Genomic DNA, 23094 nt, shown 5'->3' on the forward strand with positions numbered 1-23094 from the left:
ACATAAAGTTTATATGCAGCTTGAATTTGTTATTGCTAACACAGATCAGTCCAATTTGGTGTGCAAACCTCATTTTTCACTATTTTCTTTTTGGACCATGACACTTTTTTCTTTTTGAAACTCCATTTTTAAATGACCACCAACTCAGTATCAAATTACAATTTCTACTAAAAGAACACTTCTTTTTCATGCTGGTAATTTTAAATTCAACTTTTAGCTGCAGTAAAAGAATGGATTATATATAAATAGTGGATATTTGCCAACATTACCCATTATTGTGGAATTCAGCAACTAGTTGCATTGCTTAATATATACTTAGAAGAGCCCAGGACAGGAGAAATGGGAAGATCTGTTGCTTACAGCTCAAAACATACAGACTATACGGTGCTGAAACTTTAGTATTCCTAGCAAAACTAAGTAGGGATACTTGTGCAACTGGACAATATTGCCTAGTTTATCTATTAACCCCTTGCTATAAAAAGTGCTACTTTATCTTTAAGAAAATGTACAGGACTGAAGACAGGACCATCACTATGTCTCTATATTTAACTCCCATGACTAAAGCAGTTTTTCTCTGTTTAGACATGTTAGGACGATTTTCAATTGTAGTATCTCGGGTCCTCAAAGAGCTATAAAGATATGTGATAATGAATTTAAATAGACTAGGTGGTGCTTTCTGTGAGGAAGAAGACTCAGATTTCCAGATCAAAGACAGTAGGAAAGAGGTTCTAACTCCTAACTTTCTTAACACTTCATCTCTGTGCCTCAGCTTCTTTGTAAAATTGGAGTAATGATCAAACAACAGGAGTTGCAAAGATAAAAAATGACCTACTCACTTTCAGTATCCACTGCTTCTAAACAGGAAGTCTTCCTAAAGGAACCCATTTTTGAGTGCAGTATTCAGAGAAGTTGAGCACTTTTGTGCTGCTTGGTTATTTAATACATTAGCAAGTGTGCTGCCATTTTCATTATGATGTACTGTATTTTTAAGAATTGATCAGAGGCTCACTGTGTTCGGAGAGGCATCTCTTGTTAACGCATCTAAAAGAGTTAATGACTGTGAAGTGGTCAAATACTCTTGTAATCAGCCCATTAAAAAAAAAAATCATAGCTATAACTCAAGAGGATTAAATAAAGATATTGCTTCCCTCATTGCAGCATCTGAATAATGCAGAGCTCTCTTTCATTCTGTGCTCATATAGCTCTTTTCATAAACTATCGTAGGCACTGCCATAATATAACAATGTTATAAAACTATTGGAAATAATATTATGACAATATATAAAAGCCTACTTGGCCAATATAAAACAACGCTTTAATATATTAGAAATATATTCACAGTTTAGCTTTAGTTCACCTATGTTAGCTACCATGTTTTATGTTGTATAAAATCAGCCTTGTTTGTACTGCTCACTTGCTTTATAGAAAAAATGCAGGGATTACTCCCAAAATAATTTTTATTTTAGTTTAAGTCGGTTCAAATATCTGTATGACTGAAATGAACAACGACTTACTGGATTAAAGTAATCTTCAGCCTAAAGAAGCACATCATGTCCAGGTCTGCCTGGTGATGTGGGCTGCCTCTTTGCCACCTGCTTCTAAGCAGGAAGAACAGAGGACTGTTCTGCCAGAGGGAATTCCTTCCCAAAGGCTGATATTTGGCAGCCACAGTCCCCATACTGATGCTTAACTGAGCAGTAGGAAGCACCCTCAGCACCTGTGTCTCAAGGTGTGGCTCCTTTTCAACTACCTATTATTCTTACTTTTTACCTCTAGCAATGTAGACAGCGGTATTGTTTCACTGTGATGCATCTTGCTCCCCGACACAAGACAGGCTTAAAAATAAAAGAGAAAGCTATACCTAGCAAAACTCGAGATTAAGGTTTTACATAGTGTAAGCAAACAGCATTGCAAGCAAAAAATAAAAACCAAACAAATCCCATAAAATATTGTTCTAATCTGTGCTTATAACTATGTTTCATTCACATCCCTCATGAGAATTTCTTTCAGTGTGCTCTTGCTCAAAGGCCACATAGTCATGAATCCTGCCCCTTCCCCCCACTTCATGAGGCTCCACAAGAATAATTTCCATCTCCATCTACTTTGATACAGGTTTAAATGCCCTGGGGAGTTCTAGCTGCAGTCAGACACTGTGTATGTAAGTTGTTTTCACTTTGCTTTTTTTAATAATCATATTGACTAATCCAGGCTGTTCATTTGGTAATCTTCAGTTCTTGTTACAGATTTCAATATCTTCATGCTAAATATTATATCAGACATTGGATATAAACAAAAGTTGCTATGCATCTGACCTCTGTTATATTAACAACTTCTTACCTCCTACAGCAGGTACTAATGTCACATCAATAAAAAGTGATCTGCTTGATGTATCTGAGAGTAAATTCTTTCCCTCCTCTTTACCATCCTTTAACATAGTTTCTTTTGTCAGAAGTTTAAAGTAGTTTGGAGCTGAATTTTTGTTATCTATCAATTATATGTTGTCAAATCAACAGCTAATCCATTGCAATTCCCCAAGATGTCAAGGGAATTAAGGAAAGAAATTTTACTATTTGGTATTCAGATCCACTTTCTACCACCAGTTTTATTTTGTTGTAGTTAAAGCAAAATTTCCACTAAAGTAAGTGTTAAAAATTGCAGGACAGGATTCTGGAACAGTACAGGAACCAGAACTTTCAGAGGAAGGTGCCTGAACGTTCAGTCTTACAAAGAGTAAATACCCCAAACTGTTCTCCTTCAGTATCAGATGACCAGTTTTCTGTCACCTATCATAATAGAACTTGAGGAATGAAATGGGAAATCAGGAAGAGGAGCATAATTGGTAAGAAATTAAATAATAATGGAGAAATAACAACAGAAAACAAAAGTAGCAGATGAACAAAAACCAACCCTAGAGAGAGGAAGAAAAGAAAGAAGTAAATTGAGACACTGAATCATTGGCATCCTGACACGCTAAAGGGGCCAGCTTTTCTACCAGTTTTCAATGAAGGAGGAATTTCACATAGTAAGTTTAAACAAAAAGAATACAGCACTTTTCCCCACAAAGCATACCAAATTTATTATATATAGTGTTACCAGGCTGTGGAGAGAGCAATGTATATGGCATTGAGTAATGCAGGTGAAGGCTACCTGATAACTCATCTCTTTCATATTTGATTTCTCAGATCATTTCAGAGATCCAATGGCCTATTCTTGTCATGTCACAGTCTTTAGTCTTTTGTGAAATATTGAAGGAATTGCTGCTAAGTTCTCCTGTCTCCATTTGTCTCTTGAGGGTTATTGACTTTGGTTCTGTCTAAGGGTTCTTTCTTCTAAGATAAAACCCTAGAGGTCTCTAGGTGAAAAAGAAAAAAAAAAAAGAAAATAAAAAAGAAAAAGACTGAACAGAAGCTTCCCAGTTTTCATCTATAGATATAAAGAATATAAAAAATGACTTAGTTGAGCATTCCCTCGCCTGCTAGCAATGGGCACTGCCTACATAGTTTTGCATGCACGTGCTTTGTGACTGTAGTCTTATCAATTGCCAGCTGCGTAGAGCTAGTTGTGCACACACCGGTCAGTATCTATAGCCACTCAAAACACAAGCTTTGTTCTAAACATGGCTATGTGAATTGTTATTAGGTGAAAAGAACTTCTTTTTTGGTTTGAAGATCTCATTTCTTTTGTTTCGTTCCAAACTCTGGGACATGTCTCATTCTCAAATGGAGATTTTCATTAAGTCTAAGAACATAACTCATTCTGAAGCTGTATACCCTTCACTTAATTTGAAAGGTTTGAACTTTTCCATAAATCATGGAACACAACTAGTTTCTTAGCTGTTAGAAAAGGAAAAACAAAACCAAACCCAGCATTGACTACTATGACTATATTACCATAAATACCCATGAAGGGGCACAGCGATTGCCACAAATATAAAATTTAGAACCATTCACCTTAAAATAGACCAAAAAAAATTATTTATCACACAGAACAGTAAAATGCAGCCACTTGTAAACTGACCAGCCAAAGAAATGCACAGAAAGAGCTTCATTTGCTGGAACAATGTGATACATTTGTGGTTCCCACCAGAAGCAAAATCTGGTCAGTCAAGAATATATACTTAGTACTGATATCAGATCAATAACATTAGACTCCAATGAAGATGAAAGCCTCTTACTGAAAATATAAATTACTTTTTACCATCAAGATTTCAAGTTATATTAAAACAGCATTCTTATCTTTCCCTTCCTTCAGTCAAAATGGCATTTTCAACAATAGTTCACATGAAACACAATTTAAGCAGTGAATCAGAGACTGAAACATCAATCTATTAAGCTTCCTGTTTTTCATTAAGTGTAGGGGGGGAGAAGTTCAAAATTTATTTAGTATGTTGCAGATGAAGATATCACAATGTCATCTCATCTAATTTCAGTTTCTTTCCATATTTGCCCTGAAGGGTTGTAACTTCCTTTCCCGGTGTAAAGCCTGGAATCCAAACCGTTCACTATGGCATTGAGGTTAGATTCATAGAATCATAGAATATCTCAAGTTGGAAGGGACCCATAAGGAACATCGAGTCCAACTTCCTGCTCCTCACAGGACTACCTAAAACTAAATCATATGACTAAGAGTTTCATCCAGATGCTCCTTGAACTCTGACAGGCTTGGTGCCATGACCACTTCCTTGGGGAGTCTGATCCACTGACCAACCACCCTCTCAGTGAAGAACTTTTTCCTAATGTCTAATCTGAACTTCCCCTAGCACAGCTTCATTCCATTTCCTCGTGTCCTGTCGCTGGTCACCAGAGAGAGGAGATCAGCACCTCCCCCTCTACTGCCCCACTTGAGGAAGTTGTAGACTCTGATGAGGTCACCCCTCAGCCTTCTCTTCTCCAAGCTGAACAAGCCAAGTGACCTCAGCCACTCCTCATAAGCCTTGCCCTTAAGACCTTTCACCATCTTGGTTGCCCTCTGCTGGACACACTCTAATAGTTTAATGTCCTTCTTATATTGAGGCACCCAAAACTGCACATAGTACTCGAGGTGAGGTTGCACCAGTGCAGTGTAGAGTGGGACAATCACCTCCTTCGACTGGCTAGCTATGCTGTGCTTGATGCACCCCAGGACATGGTTGGCCCTTTTGGCTGCCAGGGCACACTGTTGGCTCATATTCAACTTGCCATCAACCCAAACCCCAGATCTCTTTCTGCAGGGCTGCTCTCCAGCATCTCATCCCCTAATTTGTACATATAACCACGATTACCCCATCCCAGGTGGAGGATACGGCACCTGTTCTTGTTAAATTTCATACGGTTGGCGATTGCCCAGCTCTCTAGTCTATCCAGATCTCACTACCCTCAAGGGAATCCACAGCTCCTCCTATGTGAGTATCATTCGCAAAGTTACTTAATGTACATTTGACTCATGAGTCCAGATCATTTATAAAAACATTAAAGAGCACTGGCCCTAAAATTGAACCCTGGAGAACCCCACTGGTGACTGGCCGCTAGCCTGATGTAACCCCATTTACTATAACTCTTTGAGCCCGACCTGTCAGCCAATTGTTCACCCAACATATTATGGACTTGTCTAGCTGTATGCTGGATGTTTTGTCCAGAAGGATACTGTGAGAGACAGTAGCAAAAGCTTTGCTAAAATCCAAAAACCCCACGTCTACTGGCTTCCCTTGGTCAACTAGATGGGTGACCTTGTCATAAAAAGAAATTAAGTTAGTTAAACAGGACTTTCCCTTCATGAACGTGTGCTAGCTATGACCAATGACTGCATTGTCTCTCAAGTGTTTTTCAATAACTCCCAGAATAACCTTCTCCATATTTTTACCAGGCACCGAAGTGAGATTAACAGGCCTGTAATTACCGGGGCCTTCCATCTTACCCTTCTTGAAAATTGGGATATTTTCCAGCTTCCAGTCACCTGGGACCTCTCCAGACTCCCAAGACCATTGAAAAATAATGCAGAGAGGTCCCATGATAACATTAGCCAGCTCTTTCAGTAACCTGGGATGAATCACATTGGGCCCCATAGACTCATGTGCATCCAGCTGGAGCAGCAAGTCTCAAACAAGTTCAGAGTTGGCTGGGAGTTGATCATCCCACCAGTCATGGTCTTCCAGCACCAGGGCTCCAGGGGTCCCAGGGCCCATCATCAGTGTTAAAGACAGAGGCGAAGAAGGCATTAAACATCTGTGCTTTGTCTATGTTCCTATTTTTGAGGTGACCAACCTCATCAAGTAATGGACCAACGTTATCTCTGATCCTCCTTTTGCTGTTAACATATTTTTTTTGTCCTTCACAGTGCTGGCCAGCTTGAACTCTAATCGAACTTTGGCTGCATGAATTTTCTCCCTACAGTGGCAAAGAGCATCTCTGTAGTCCTCCCATGTTGCTTGTCCTTGCTTTCAATGTCCATACACTTTCCTTTTCCACTTAAGTTCTAGAAGGTCCCTGCTCAGCCAAGCCAGCCTTCTGCCCCGCTTGCTTGACTTCTGACACTTTGGAATTGCCTGCTCCTGTGCTCTTAAGAGAAGGCTCTTAAAAACTGACCAGCATTCATGGATCCCAATACCTTCAAAAGCAGATTCCTAGGGAACCTTACTAACCAGTTCCTTCAGCAGCCTGAAGTATGCTCTCCCCATATCCAGGGTCGAAGTTTTGCTGGCAGTTTTTCTCCTATCACCAATGATTTGAAACTCAACTGCTTCATGATCACTGTGATCAAGACAGCCACCAATCACCACTTTGCCCATGAGTCCCTCTCTGTTTACAAACAACAAATCTAGGAGGGCACCTTTCCTAATTGGCTCCCTTAGTACCTGCACCAAGAAGTTATCTTCAATGTGCTTCAGAAATTTCCTGGACCTGTTTATGTCCACTGTATGATATTCCCAGTTGATGTCTGGGAAGTTAATATCACCCAGAAGGACAAGGGCACTTGATCTAGAAATATCCCGTCGTCCTGGCTGGGTGGTCAATAGTAGACTCCCACAACAACATCCACTTTATTTGCTTTCCCATTCATCCATGAGGGAGATAGATTGGTGGAGCCACACCCTACCATCCCTGAGGCAAAGGCAGCAGATGGAGGCTCCATGAGAAGCAGAGAATCCCCTGCCTTCTTGCCACCAGGTAGAAAGAGGGGACCTAAGCGATGGGGGGGAATGGAAACAGGTCCCTCCTCGGGTTGCCAGGTTAATGCTCACCCGGCCTCCCTCACCTTCCCGGTTGCCTTTACACAACAGATATGGGGCCCTGGAACTTGAGGGCCTGGCAAACGAGGATGTAGACGAAGGTCCATCCAGGGGGTCGCCTAGGGTGAGGCGGTCAGCCCCACGCATTATGACTGCCTCTGCTAAGAAAAAAAGGAGGGTAATTGTCATAGGCGATTCCCTTCTGAGGGGAACAGAGGGCCCTATATGCCGACCGGACCTGTCTCACAGGGAAGTCTGCTGCCTCCCTGGGGCCCAGGTCAGAGACATCACTAGGAAGCTCCCTGGTCTGGTACGGTCTTCTGACTACTACCCACTGTTGGTTATACAGGCTGGCAGTGATGAGGTTGCGCAGAGAAGTCCTGCAGTGATCAAAAGGGACTTCAGGGCACTGGGGTGACTGGTTGAAGGATCGGGAACACAGGTAGTGTTTTCCTCTATCCCTACAGTGGCAGGGAAGGATACTGAAAGGCACAGGAAAACACACCTGATCAACACGTGGCTCAGGGGCTGGTGCCATCGGAGGAATGTTGGCTTTTTTGATCATGGGGAGGTTTACACAGCACCGGGCCTGCTGGCGGCAGATGGAGTCCAGCTGTCTCACAGGGGGAAAAGGGTCATCGCTCATGAATTGGCAGGGCTCATTGAGAGGGCTTTAAACTAGGTCAGAAGGGGGAAGGGGATAAAAGCAGGCTCACTAGAGATGAGCCTAGGGGTGGCGTGCCAATGCCAGGGGTGAAATCGATAGCCCAGCTCAAGTGCATCTACACCAATGCACGCAGCATGGGCGGCAAGCAGGAGGAGCTGGAAGCCATTGTGCAGCGGGATAGATACGACTTAGTCGCCATCACAGAAACATGGTGGGGTGACTCTCATGACTGGAGTGCTGCAATGGATGGCTATAGACTCTTCAGAAGGGACAGGCGAGGAAGGAGAGGCGGTGGGGTGGCCCTGTATGTTAGGGAGTGTTTTGATTGTATAGAGCTCAACGATTGTGATGATGATACGGTTGAGTGTTTATGGGTAAGGATGAGGGGGAAGGCCAACAAGGCAGATATCCTGCTGGGAGTCTGTTATAGACCACCCAACCAGGATGAAGAGGTGGATGAAGCATTCCACAAGCGGCTGGCAGAAGTCTCTCAATCGCTAGCCCTTGTTCTCGTGGGGGACTTCAACTTCCCGGACATCTGCTGGAAATACAACACGGCAGAGAGGAAGCAGTCTAGGAGGTTCCTGGAGTGTGTGGAAGACAACTTCCTGACACAGCTGGTAAGGGAGCCTACAGGGGAGGTGCCTCACTCGACCTGCTGTTTACAAACAGAGAAGGACTGGTGGGAGATGTGGTGGTCGGAGGCCGTCTTGGGCTTAGCAACCATGAAATGGTAGAATTCTCGATTCTTGGTGAAGTAAGGAGAGGGGCCAGCAAAACCGCAACCATGGACTTCCGGAGGGCGGACTTTGGCCTGTTCAGGGCGCTGGTTGAGAGAGTCCCTTGGGAGACAGCCCTGAAGGGCAAAGGGGTCCAGGAAGGCCGGATATTCTTCAAGAAGGAAGTCTTAAAGGCGCAGGAGCAGGCTGTCCCCATACGCCATAAGAAGAACGGGCAGGGAAGATGACCAGCCTGGCTGAACGGGGAGCTCTTGCTGGGACTCAGGAAAAAAAGGAGAGTTTACCGCTTGTGGGAGAAGGGGCAGGCGACTCAAAAAGAGTACAGGGATCTCGTTAGGTCATGCAGAGAAGAAATGAGAAAGGCAAAAGCCCAGCTAGAACGCAATCTGGCCGCTGTCATTAGAGACAACAAAAAAAGTTTTTACAAATATATTAATGACAAGAAGAGAGCCAAGGAGAATCTCCATCCCTTACTGGATGCAGGGGGGAATATTGTCACTGAGGATGAGGAAAAGGCTGAGGTACTCAATGCCTTCTTTGCCTCAGTCTTTAACAGGCAGACCAGTTATCCTCAGGGTACTCAGCCCCCCGAGCTGGAAGACAGGGACGGTGAGCAGGATGAACCCCCCGTAATCCAAGAGGAAGCAGTCAATGACCTGCTATGCCACCTGGACACTCACAAGTCTATGGGGCTGGATGGGATCCACCTGAGAGTGCTGAGGGAGCTGGCGGAGGTGCTCGCCAAGCCACTCTCCATCATTTATCAGCAGTCCTGGTTAACGGGGGAGGTCCCAGATGACTGGAGGCTTGCCAATGTGACGCCCATCTACAAGAAGGGCCGGAAGGAGGATCCGGGGAACTACAGGCCTGTCAGCCTGACCTCGGTGCCGGGGAAGATTATGGAGTGGTTCATCTTGAGGACGCTCACAAGGCATGTGCGGGACAACCAGGGGATCAGGCCTAGCCAGCACGGATTCATGAGAGGCAGGTCCTGCTTGACCAACCTGATCTCCTTCTATGACCAGGTGACCTGCCTAGTGGATGAGGGAAAGGCTGTGGATATGGTCTACCTGGACTTCAGTAGGGCCTTTGACACCGTCTCCCACAGCATTCTCCTAGAGAAGCTGGCGGCTCACGGCTTAGACAGGTGTACTCTGCGCTGGGTCAAAAACTGGCTGGATGGCCGGGCCCAGAGAGTTGTGGTGAATGGAGTTAAATCCAGTTGGCAGCCGGTCACGAGCGGTGTTCCCCAGGGCTCAGTTTTGGGGCCGGTCTTGTTCAATATCTTTATCAATGGTCTGGACAAGGGGATCGAGTGCACCCTCAGTAAGTTTGCAGATGACACCAAGTTGGGCGGGAGTGTTGATCTGCTCGAGGGTAGGAAGGCTCTGCAGAGGGACCTGGACAGGCTGGATCGATGGGCTGAGGCCAACTGTATGAGGTTCAACAAGGCCAAGTGCCGGGTCCTGCACTTCGGCCACAACAACCCCATGCAGCGACACAGGCTTGGGGAAGAGTGGCTGGAAAGCTGCCCAGCAGAAAAGGACCTGGGGGTGCTGGTCGACAGCCGGCTGAACATGAGCCGGCAGTGTGCCCAGGCGGCCAAGAAGGCCAATGGCATCCTGGCCTGTATCAGAACTAGTGTGGCCAGCAGGAGGAGGGAAGTGATCGTGCCCCTGTACTCGGCACTGGTGAGGCCACACCTCGAAAACTGTGTTCACTTTTGGGCCCCTCACTACAAGAAGGACGTTGAGGTGCTGGAGCGTGTCCAGAGAAGGGCAACGAGGCTGGTGAGGGGTCTGGAGAACAAGTCTTATGAGGAGCGGCTGAGGGAACTGGGGTTGTTTAGCCTGGAGAAGAGGAGGCTGAGGGGAGACCTCATCGCTCTCTACAACTACCTGAAAGGAGGTTGTAGCGAGGTGGGTGTCGGTCTCTTCTCCCAAGTAACTAGCGATAGGACGAGAGGAAACGGCCTCAAGTTGCGCCAGGGGAGGTTTAGATTGGACATGAGGAAAAATTTCTTTACTGAAAGAGTGGTGAAACATTGGAACAGGCTGCCCAGGGAAGTGGTTGAGTCCCCATCCCTGGAGGTATTTAAAAGACGTGTAGATGAGGTGCTTAGGGATGTGGTTTATTGGGTGGTGGTGTTGGGTCGACGGTTGGACTCGATGATCTTAGAGGTCTTTTCCAACCTCAATGATTCTATGATTCTATGATTCTTACCCAAAGGCTCTCAACCATCTGACCGCCAACTGTAAGCACCATACAATCCAACCCCTCCCTTACATACGGTGCCACCCCCCTGCCTCGCCAGCCCTACCTATCCCTTCTGAAGAGCCTAAAACCGTCCATTACGGCACACCAGTCACAGGACTCGTCCCACCAAGTTTTACTTATGCCAATGATGTCATAGCTCTGGGACTGGGCCAAAGCTTCTAGCTCCTCTTGTTTATTCCTCATGCTGTGCATATTAGTATAAAGACATTTCAAATGTGCTCCAGTGTACTCAGCATATCGTGGAGCAGAGTGAAGGACCTTGTTAGCACACCATCCCTCAAACATTGGTGTACCATCCCCAGGCTAATCTCTAGGAAGCCTGGTTTTATCCCTTTCCCCCTTCAAATCTAGCTCTTTCAATGGGCCCCGCTAACTCTTGTTTAAAGATCCTTCTCCATCTTTGAGAAAGGATTATCACAAAAGCATCAACAAAGGAACATTACAGAACTTCCATGAGAGTCTACCCATTTTATAGGTAGAAAAATGCACCCAAGAAGACACCTGAAGCACAGCTAGGGAATGATGCCAGATCCTCTGGATCCCAGACCAGTTCCAACCATAAGCAAGCTATTCTTGTCTTTTATTTACAATAAATTAACTAAAACCAATTGGTGCAATTTTGTGTAAAGACTACTGGGCCCTCATTAACAAATAGCCATGTTAATTCACTTCTTCTACATAATAGAAAACCAAATTAGGTCTGGAGAACCTAGGTTGAATTTATTAGCAAGAACTTTGAGTGGAAGAGTCTTGAAAAGGAGATTATAAACTGAAAACTATCACCATTTGTAAAAATGCAGGAGTGAAGACCTATGCTTACTCTCACTTTCCTATATCAAACCTTTCTTCTGTCACAAATGCATTTATAACTTCTCTCAGGTAATAAAATAGTTTCTATTCTTTCCAGAGGGGAACTCTCTAGACTCTACCACAGCTACAGGTTATACAAAGACATAACTCTCAGTAATGTTATACGAGTGCAGATTGGCCTGTTTTCTGGCATCTGCCAAGCCTGGTGAAGCATGGAAGTAATTTGTGACTTGCAGCAGTGGAATCTCTGAATGGTTTTAATTAATGAATGCCAGGGAGCTGGAGGGAGCTCACCAGCAACAAGAAGTAAGGTATTTCCCAGAGACATTTGAAAGCCTAAACTAGTACTCAACCAGCCAAAACATCTATACTCTTAAGCAAAGAAAAAAAGCTTTCCTAATTAAATGATATTTTGTGCTTTTTTGGTGTCTCATGAGATGTGGGAATAGATCCTTATGAAAACTTTTGCATCAAAAATCCCATTTTATTTTCCACCAGTGTGATTTTCCATCGTTAATATTCTTACACTCTGCACATATTAAGGCACAGTAATAAATGAAAGCAGCAAGTCAGCCTGTCAGATATTTCACAATGTACCATGAGAAATGATTGGTTTAGGATGAGTGGAAAAAATCTGTTTGTTCAGCAAACTTAATTTTAGCTGAGGACCAGTAAATGTGTGCATAGCATGGACATACTGAAAGTTAACTGGGCTCAGAAATACACCATATAGCTAAGCTTTTGGGACAGCAGAGAAACTTAATATTCTGGTACTTCATGGCTCAACTCTACCTCTTAACATGAAGGAAGAAGCATTACAGTTACGCTGAGGGATGACAGACCTTTAGTTTGCACATTCTCTTGGACTTCTGAAATGCTAGCAACAAAAACATCCATAGTTAAGGTTTCAGGGGAGAAAGGGCACCTCCACAAACACAATAGTTAAGCCTGGAAGGTGAGATTGAAATAAACCAACCAAACAAGATTACGTACAGTTAAAAATAGAGCCATTAACTCTCCCTGTGAAACAACATTTTATTATGCTAAATTGTTATATGGCTGATAAGCTGGCATTTTCATGAGTTTTAAGTCCTATAAGGAATTTCTTGGAAAGTTACTGTAAACTTGTGATTTGTACTCTGTAGCAGGTCCACAGGAAGACAAGAAAACCCCTGTAATATATAGCCTCCAAATTCTCCCTCACACAGGGAAGGGAGTTGAAACTCAGTGCAGTTTAAGAAGTCTTTGAAGGATTTTCAGGAGACTCTGTATGAACACTCAGACAGCATCAAAGGTATGTGCTCCCATTCCCTACGAGTTTTCTGCCATGCATTCCAGCCATGATATCTCTGGAGCCTGAAAAGCTGACTGCATACAATATCCTAGCATGAATTACCTTTTCGGTAGGTTTACCGTCTTGGGAGGTGATGTTTCTCCTTGTTTCCCAAACTACCCCTGGACCTTCTCATCCTACTAGCCCATTGGAGACTGTTCCACAGAGCTGCCTGGACCCCCCACAGCATCCACCCTGTGGAAGAAACAAATATTGAAAAACTGTGATGCAGCAATTAAATCTTGTAGAGACATAATTTGAAGACATTGGGAGAGAATAACTAAACTAGACTAAAACATGATATAGAGCTGTCATTACACTATCTGAGAAGGGAGGGGAGTTGTAGGATTATAGTATCCCCTCAATGTACTTGTATGTATAATACAGCTGCTGAAGGCACAGTTAATTTCAAGAAGACTTTAAGACACAAATACAAGCAGAGATTTCAAAGGCAGCAATTAGTCAATAATGTGATCACCTAATCTTGCATATGTAAACCTTGCCTTTCAGAAATGCCTGTATTTTTGCATGCTTGGCAGTAATGGGAAAGGGGTGTGTGTCACCGCTATATTTCTGTAACGAGTAGCTTCATCATACATCATACAGGGTATGGTGGTAGAAATTAGGTCTTTCCCTGTCATTAGCGACACTGAAACACAGACACCTCTTGAGGGCAAGGTATACCTTCCAGCATTGGAAACTGACTTCATTTAGAGTCTTACATGCACATTGTGGTAAAAATGAAAATTGGATAAAAGTTTAAAAATTAATTACTCTGCTAAATCATTTTCAAGTTATAGCCTGGATATAATGCACCAAATTCCTGTTTCAGTCAATGAATAAATAAACATTAGAAATAATAATCATACATATAATTTCATAGCTTGAAAACACTGATAGGAATGAGCTATAAAACAGGCCTTTTATTTCAAATCTTTTAAAAACATTGCTCATTTACTATAGAAAAATAAATTCTACTGTCTCTTGTTTATGACAAAAGACAATTGACTAAATGGTGACTCCAGATAACCCATAAGTCACTGATTCTGTTTTTCAAAGACCTGCCTGCTTTCTATTCCTTTGGCCTTGGCTGCCTAGCAACCTCCACAGAGCTTTCTTAGTCTATAGTAATTCTGGAGAGTTTTCATTTATATATTTATTTATGAGAATGTCTATAAGGAGGATACAGGAAAAAAGAGCTTTTTGTTCCTTCCTTCTAACACTGGACTCCAAACATGTCACCTCAGTGTCTCAGTGAAGGACACAGTCCTTGGTTTTGCAAAGAGAGGTACCTACCTTCTTGAAATCATTTGGGAACTAAGCAAATCCCACTTTCCATGAGACAAAAGCTGAGTCTCTGTAGGAAGCTCCTGATGTGATAGGCACTGATATTTCTTGCCCTCCCTGTTGATTTCATTCTTTGATAAGCTTTTTCACCCTGAAATACTAGGTGCTTATGTAAGACTCCTGTTTTCATGCAGCCTGGAGCTTTTACTTAACATGAAGACAGAGTTTGTGTGCTGTACTGGGTCACCAGCAGCTCCTGCATCATCCAAGCACTGGAGGGAAATGGAGATTAAAACTGATCTCCTGATGTGTCTGTGACTCAAAGCGGGACAGTTTGGAAGTTACGAATGGGACTACTCATTATAATAAGTAGTTTGAAATTGGATATGGAATGTGTCTCCCTGAACCAGCCATCAGCTTTTCGTCGAAGAGCCTATTTCCTCAGGGGTTTTTTTCCTTTACTATTAGTGCAAAATTTAAGATGCCACAGAAAATATCCCTACGCTACATAAAAAAATACTTATTTTCTTGCCAATTCTATTCAAACAGCACTTTGCAAATACTTTATGCCCTGACCAACACAATCAGAAAGAAAAAAAAGAGAAAGAAAGAGATGGTCAAAGATGGGTCCTGAAGAGCCTAACAGGTTCTTCCAAATGATGTGGCATGCCAAGTGTTCATAGCTTGCGGTCACATGGCAGTGATGTGGTTTTTGTGTCTCACTACTTCTGACTCCTGAACTCATATGGAAAAGTTTCCATTTAGTTTTGGATCAAACTGAAGCCTGAAACATAACAAACCAATGTGTCTTGAGAATTAGCAATATGCCTGATCACTGCATTACATTTCTTTCTGGTTAAGTTGATCTGTAGCTGTGTTTTGTCATTAAGGAACATACAGAGAACCTGTGACAGAACATGAACCTGAAACCAGATCTCCTAACTTATACTTTCTGTTTCTTACCAACAGAGATATAAACATAAAGATAAGGTTGTTTTAAACTTGACAACAATTGTAGGATTATGGAAGCATTTGTAAATCTTGGTGTTTACATATACTTAGGCATCAATACTCATTTACCCTAAATTTAATAGTATGAAATAAGTATATTTAAAAAAATATCTCTTTAATATTGTAATAGGAACAAAAAATATATTGGATGGTATATCACTGTCCAATGAAATAAAATATAAGCAACAACATGAATGATGGAAAATTTTTCAAAAATAACCTGCTGGTTAAAAGAGCTTCATTTTTCAGAGGTACTTATGAACAGTGAAAACATCCATGGAAACTGAAATGTGCAAAATGATTCATTAAACAGAAGGAAGAAAGTTACTGGGAGTAAACAGAGATCTGGGATTTCTTTTTCTATTCATGGACTCACTATAAACAATTTTCTAAGTTGCTTTACCTCTGTCATTCTACACAATGACATAAGTTTGTAGTTCCTAGAAAATTTCTCAATTTGTACTCCTGAGAGTTATTGTAATACAAATAAATTCCAAGTATGTTCCAAAATAAAGTAGTTGCTTATTGAGAAGCAGTTTTCTCCATATGTATGATCATTTTTCACAGAGTATCATTATTAAAGCAAAAATTGAGTGCGTGGTGTTTCCCTCCCTTGCAAAGCATGATCATGATTTCATATGCTCTTCAATGTTAAGCCAAACATTCAGAAAATAACCCTAATGAAGAGTACCAGAAGCATAGACTTACATGTCTGTTTTCTCACTTATTTTTGTGAGAAGTGTGTTTTTAATAAGTTCAGGAACATGTAAATAGACCACAGAAAAGAAAGAATTTTCTTCATGCATTTTTATAAAAAATTGTTAAATAGGCTTTCCTACAGAATGAATAAAATGGGAATTGTGCCAAAGCAGCTACCAAAGGAAGCAAAAACTAGAGAAAATGAAGTCTCTCGAGATATATGGAAAAATAAGTTGCAAGCAGTCTCATCCTAAATTTCAAAGACTATATTTAGGTACTAATTCTACTACATTTACACTGGAAAATCTCACCTGCCATGCACTTATGCTTACAAAAGAAGAGGTATACCAAAAAGACTGATTTTGGCCATCTTCCTCCCTTCCTCTGTTCCTCAAAAGAAAAAAGAGAGATGCAAAATGGCTTAGTTTTCTGGATATGGACTACAACAAAATGAAATGTTAAAGAAGGTTTGGACAAAGGATGTTACAAGGAAAATGAAGCTTTAGTAGGCAAAAGATGAAAGGAACATTATTGTTAATATAAAAGTATAATCTTCGCTTGAATAATTCACCAAGGAAAATTGCAAGAAATCTTTTTAAAACAATCAATAGTATTAATCCAATGCTCAACTCCTCATTTAAAGTGCACTGATTTTACTTCAGACTTATGCCAGTAACTGATCAAAATTTGGTCTAAAATATTTAAATATTTTCTAAAAATATTTATTATGGCAATAAGTAACACAAACTCGTTGAAGTTATAATCAGGCTTTAGTAATTGTTCTCAAAGCAGTTATTTTTTATGGACTGCAAAGGGATGAAAAAAGCTGCGGTAAAAGGAAGACTTATTAACAAAAAAATAAACACAGTAGCATGTGCTACCATGATGACATAGTAAATAAAATAAATAAGCAGAAGAAAATAAACAGTTACAGAGTTCCTGATATTTTTAATAAATATCACTAACAGGGTAGTATTCAACTGCCAAAAGAAAGGAGGTTATTTTAGATACTCTATGTTACTACGTATGGCCCTAAGTTGCCATTCCAGAAGAGCACAGGATTCTTGTGGATCCTATGTCTTATCTGCCTGCTCCTGTGGAAGTCTTGGATACCCTAGGACATGTAAAATAGCATTAGATGCTTTTATTTATGTATCCAAATCACTTGCAAACTGTTACAAAAAATGTGTGTGAGCTCTGGGTACTTACATGTTAGGTAACAAGTAAGGGTAAAGTTAATAAAACAGGAAAATCCCAGTGTGTTATGGCCACATAAGACTTTCAAGAGTCCCAGAGGGTACAGAGAGAAAATGTCACTCCAGAGAGTTTCTTAAACAAAGAAAGATATCTTTATATACATTCTGCACTACCAGGACATATGAAGAAGTTAAGTTAAATCTAACCTCTGAATAACTGCTGAATCACTGTGCAGTAAAACTAGCTACCGGTGTTTTCTTGGTGATTTGAAAAGGCATTCTTGCCAGTTTTCATTCCCTTCAGTTGTTGACATATTCTGCTATTTCAGAGCTGCATTTTATTTTATATGCTTATCAGAATAGAACTTTTTTACACTAAGGAATTGGCCAAACCTCCATAAACCTTGATTATTTATTGCAAGGGCGTAACTACATTTTTTCCTGATTTTTTAGCTTAGTGAAATCCTGAATAAAGATTATTCTCCTGCGTGAGACCTGTAATTTCTCTGCATACTGCACTTCTCATTTTTCTTCTGTCAAGAATGCCAGATGGAAACAAAACAAAGAATAGTTGCATGTCTGGTATGCTAATATTTTTATACTTCTGCATTTCAGTTAAGCAGATGGAGATTAGGTAATTCTGCATGGCTATCTCTCCAAAACAAGTGGAGTTAAGGTATAAATACCAGTTTCTAAAATCATATTCTCAGCTTTTCTATGTGATCTGCTACAGGAAAGAAATTCGCACATATATTATCAATTGGAAATGTTTTTGTATATCTAATCAATAAATGAGTTAATCCGTGTTGAACAAATCTTCTAGACTATTTGTCTTATTTAGCCAAACTAATACAAAGCTGTGAGTGATTCATTTCAGAGCAACAGTACAGTGTGAAAAACAGGTCTAGTGTCTTTTTAGTGTGTGTCTGTGTGTGTTTATAAACACAAAATGTCATTAAAAATATTTCCCCCTGCCAATATTCCCCCTATTCTATGATCAGTTCTATTGACTACTAATAATAGTCTCCAGATAGTCATCTGACAAATGGCTGTTTAATTTATTTTTTACTATGAAAGATTTGACCTGGTTTGTTCATCTATAAATACACATTTTTGTGCTGTAGACACAAATATGCATTTGTGTTAGCTTTCATCCCTGCTGTGTTTGTACAACACAGTGTGACAAACAGAAAGAAAAGAGTTTGAAGTGAAGAACATTTGATAGTGTCACCTAGCATTTTAAATACAGCAAAATAAATAAATTAGTGGCAACTTCATCAACTGCTAAATTCAGTGTGGCTGAAATGAAACAGAGAGTGGGACAGAGAGAAAAAAGTGAATCTTAGGTGAAAAACCAACTCATGTTGTCTACAAAGCAATAGGCTGAGTGCTACTGAATTCTACTGAACTCTTAGTTTTAGACTTAGATTTTCCCTCCCTACTAAGGTATCTGATATAGTTTCAGATTAGCAATAATTATAAGGAATTTTGCCATACCATAATGTAGGATCATCAAAGGAGTAGGCAAGGATCATTATCTCTACAAAAAAGGAAGATGACAGTCTTAAAAGACCAAGAGCCACAGAAAAATTCAGAAATCAATTTTGAGTTCCAGAGCCCCATTTTAATCACAGAAAGACATAAGTTCATTTTTTTTGAAAAACATCTAAAAAATGTTGGGTTTTCGTTTCAAAACTAAAACTAAAATTCTATTAATAATTATATTAATAATTATGATTAATTATTATCATAAAGTGAATTATTCCTATTTTCTATGAAATACTATTCCTCTGCTGGTTTATATGTTACTTATCTCATCATTTAGGAATCTTTTACCTACTTAATGCCCAGTTCCTAGACTTTTCAATCATTAATTCAAAGTGAATTTATGACAATCAGCTTCAAAAACAAAGCACAGAAGTCAACAGCTTGAAAGGAGTTACAGGATGCCCCTACTCACTATTTCATGTGGACACTTCCTAGTCACAATGCATTTCCCAAGTCAAAGAGTTTCCAAATACAGAGAGTTTCAAATATATTAATAATGCAAAAGACCCACTCCATTATTTAATCTATTTTCTGCCCTTTGTACCCTCAAGGTATCGCAAAAGAAGGTAACATCACTTGCTGGTGTTACACATGGGAAAAAAATTCTTCCCTGAGGTATCAAAATGAAAGATTTTCAAAGACACCTGCTTTTTAGCTAACAGATTTCTTTCAGAAGGATATGAAGAATATAATTTGTCTTACACTAATGAAGAAAATGATTTGTCCTATACTACATGTGCATAGCTACATATCATTGTTATACCTGGGAGAATAATTCCAGGAAAGGGAAGTCTTCTCAGAAATTCACAAGATCGCATAGTCTTAAAGCAAGGGGATAGTGACGAACTGCATTCAATAGGTACTGCAGAGAAATAACTAAATATTCATGCTTTTGCCAACTCAAAATAAACAGTGGAACCCTCTTTATCAAGAATAATACAACTTCAGTTGATAGCTTACTGTTTAACTTAATGAATCATTCGGCCATCCAGGGATTATATGATAATAATTTTTGTGGACAAAAGACTCATTACGAAATTAACAGGAGAGACAAACTAGAACTCAGATAGCTATACTCTGGAAGCAAATATGTCTTCACTTATCTGGTGGAACTACCGTGTGAGACATCTCGAGTAATTCCAGTTCCACTCAACAGAGGGTGTGATGCTCATACCACAACTGTACATCTCATTATAAAACACACACCTACGCAGTCTTTATGATGATGTGAATTCTTCCTAAATCGATCGCATTATTGCCATAGAGCAACACAAAAAACAATTCACTTTTAAGACATTACACATATTGTCCAGCAGTCATGCATGAAGCATATCATTTTCTGAATTTGCAAATTTGTGGTGAAATACACATTTTAAGAAGAATATTAATGACGTGTTAAGCTGTACTTAGTAATATCAATCTCAGATAGTAAAATCCTCAGATATTGGTTTTGAATAAGTTTGGGTCTAAAAGAACTAAAATCTCATTTTCAGCCTATAGCAATTTACTATACTATCAACACATCATCACATGCGATACAAAAAAATGTTCTCTCCTTATGAAATGTGCACAATGTTGAATTCATAGATCATATAAAAGTATATATGACTTGGATTTCAAAGGGGGTTTTATATACTATTTGTTAAAACAGAGCTTGTTGCCTTTTTCTAATAAACATGCAAGTAAGAAAATATAAGAGTGTGTTAAGTAAAAGCACTGATAAGAACGTCAACAGTGTGTCACTAGCTATTCGCATGTATTACATCTAAACTAATTTCTAAGTTTATATGAAAAGAGGTGAATATAAGGTGGAGACTGACAAGCAGGGACTGATGCATGACTGATATTCCCTGCAACATATTGAGTAGAAATAGCTGAAACTTGCGTTACTAGGAGGTGCAATGCACTGTTACCTGCAAAAGAACAGGGAACAATCCTGAAATTGTTATTGAAAACTGAAAAAAAACCACAAAACAATCAGTGTAGAGCTGTTAGAGATTAAAGATCAAAAGATTTTCATTGAGTGCTATTGCAAGTGTAGTCTACCAGTATACAGCAAAACAGTTAAAAATATCAGTTGCTTTCCTGTCTGTAAATTGTTCATAAAATAATGACCTATTTCCTGCTATTAACAATGTTTTCGATAATTTTCCAAAAATAAATCTAACTAAAAATAATGAAAACCTATACACTGATAGATTGATTATGTGTGATTGGTCATATAGGTCATATAGTACAATGTTGGTGGTTCAGAATGGATGATCCAGCTTTAACAGATGGAAATAGGCCAGAAAAGTCTCTGAACATCTTTGGAAAAAGAAACTGGGGCTTTAGACCTGGAGAGAACATCAAAATCCTTTTCTTTCCTCTAAAAAGGACATGATTTGGAAATGACCTCCAATTTAAAATCAGTTCTATTCCCTCAGAAGGGTGAAAAGTGAATAGTTACCACATCTCTACCAGGGATGTTTGCTTTCTTCCTGTTATACTGATTACCATGATGTGAAAAATGCTATCAGTTCCAGCTCAACACCCCAGTTTTCCACAATTGCCAAAACCAGATTCATGCAAAAGAAGTATGCACACAGACATAATGAAACAAACTGATAGAAAATGGCACAAACGCAACCAAAGGCAGAGCTGACATTTTCAAAAATACTATCTTCACTATCTGCCCAGCTTTATGAGTCCTCATTAAGATATATAGACTGGTAAATTTTTCTCTCCAGAAAATGCAGTACCCTAAAATATAGGCATTTTCTGACCGTAAATTTGGAATCAAGTAAAATTAGCATCTAGTAGGCCTTATAAAGTCTTATAGCAGACTTAGATTTTGCAAGCAGGTTATCTGGTTCAGCCTTTTAGAAATTTTGCAAGCAGAATTTTACCATCCAGAGTATTAATTTATATTGTCTGTGAATGACAGCTGTACCTGAATTATCTATAGATTAACATCCCCTTTTTTAATTGCAAATGAGGAACTGCGATACTTGCAGGAATGTCCTCATTTTTTCCTTCCTATTTTTATTCTACACTTATATTTAGTCTACTTTTTTAGATCCAGTTCAATGCATGTATAATAAGCCATGACAATCCTGCTTAAGATAATTAAAAGTCTGGGGTACCCACACATCCTAGGGAACGAAGCTGGTTATTTAAAGGACCAGGAGTGCAAGTGTTCTTCTTTTGCATATGATCTAGCAGTTAGAGTATTTGCAAGGAAATAGGCAAACTCAGTTCAATTCCTGCTTCAGCTTGATGGGCTGAGCTTCAGCTCTTCCAGAAAAGAAGTCTATTTGCTAGACTTCATAGGTCTGAAGCAGAGCCACATTTGCTAGCTATGTAAAACTTCTGGGGCTAGAAGGAAAAGGAGGAGGACAAGCTGGCGATCTGGCTTTGAAAAGGTAGTACTGGGTTCCGATTCCTTTATTTGGGATTAATACTTTTGTAACCAGACCATATAAAAGGTACAAGCCCTTCAAGATCAGTCACCCAAAGCTAGTCTGGAAATCAATTCTAGTCTTTACAGTCTATGTTAGACGTTGTTCACTAGAGTATTTCAAAGACCTGAAAGTATCTATGGATACTAGATACATTATATCAATTATTATAATGGAATACACCCCAGAAAACAACACTTATGTTCTACTTAACAGCATACTCAAAGCATGAATACCTTTTGAACACAGTTCAAGAAGAGATTCAAGCTCAATTAAACCTACAGTAGACAAAAACCCTGCTTTTTATTCTTGGTTGCATAGTCATACATTGAGAAGGATGAAGAGAAGACCTCACTGAGCTCTACCACATTTTCAGTGTTTTTAACCTCCTAAAAAGACTGTTATGAATATTACCTAAATGATTACAGGCTATAAGCTTCATCACTTTTTCAATTTCTGTCTGAACTTTCATAACATTTCCTATGAAAGCCTATTTTTATCCAAGATTAGGGAAAGTAAAAAAGAAAGAAAAAATAATCACACCCTGTGTAACTGCAGTTGTACAGGACTGTACTGTACAAGAACTCATGGGGCAATCTCTCCACGGAACAGGTAATTGTGTTGTAGACCTGCTTAACTTGTCTGGCAGCAGTGAACACAGGACCAGGGGACAGAGTTCAGAACACACAGTATAAAATAGAATCTGGACCATATTTTACTTTTGTATTCAGTAACATAAGGAAATCCACAATAGCTCTACTGAAGTCCTGAGTGCAAAGAATAAGAATAAAAGAATGCGTCTCGGAACAAAAAGTTATGGAACTTTCCAAACCATTCAAACCACTAATTCAAATGACAATCTACATGAAGCAAAATTTCAGC

General features: G+C 40.0%; 1 protein-coding gene across 9 annotated transcripts in view; it reads right to left on the reverse strand.

Moving 5' to 3' along the window:
* Window positions 1–23094, reverse strand: part of LRRC4C (leucine rich repeat containing 4C) — a 603191-nt gene that overhangs the window by 48916 nt on the left and 531181 nt on the right. For 8 of the 9 annotated variants that reach the window (XM_076344391.1, XM_076344392.1, XM_076344390.1 and 5 more), the window contains one exon: window positions 13095–13226. The exons of the other annotated variant lie outside the window; for it this stretch is intronic. The gene's annotated coding sequence lies outside the window, so the exon portion shown is untranslated. The remainder of the gene's footprint in view (window positions 1–13094; window positions 13227–23094) is intronic. 9 annotated transcript variants of the gene reach the window in all.

This window comes from Aptenodytes patagonicus, chromosome 7 (genome assembly GCF_965638725.1).
Source record: "Aptenodytes patagonicus chromosome 7, bAptPat1.pri.cur, whole genome shotgun sequence".
Lineage (NCBI taxonomy): Eukaryota > Metazoa > Chordata > Aves > Sphenisciformes > Spheniscidae > Aptenodytes > Aptenodytes patagonicus.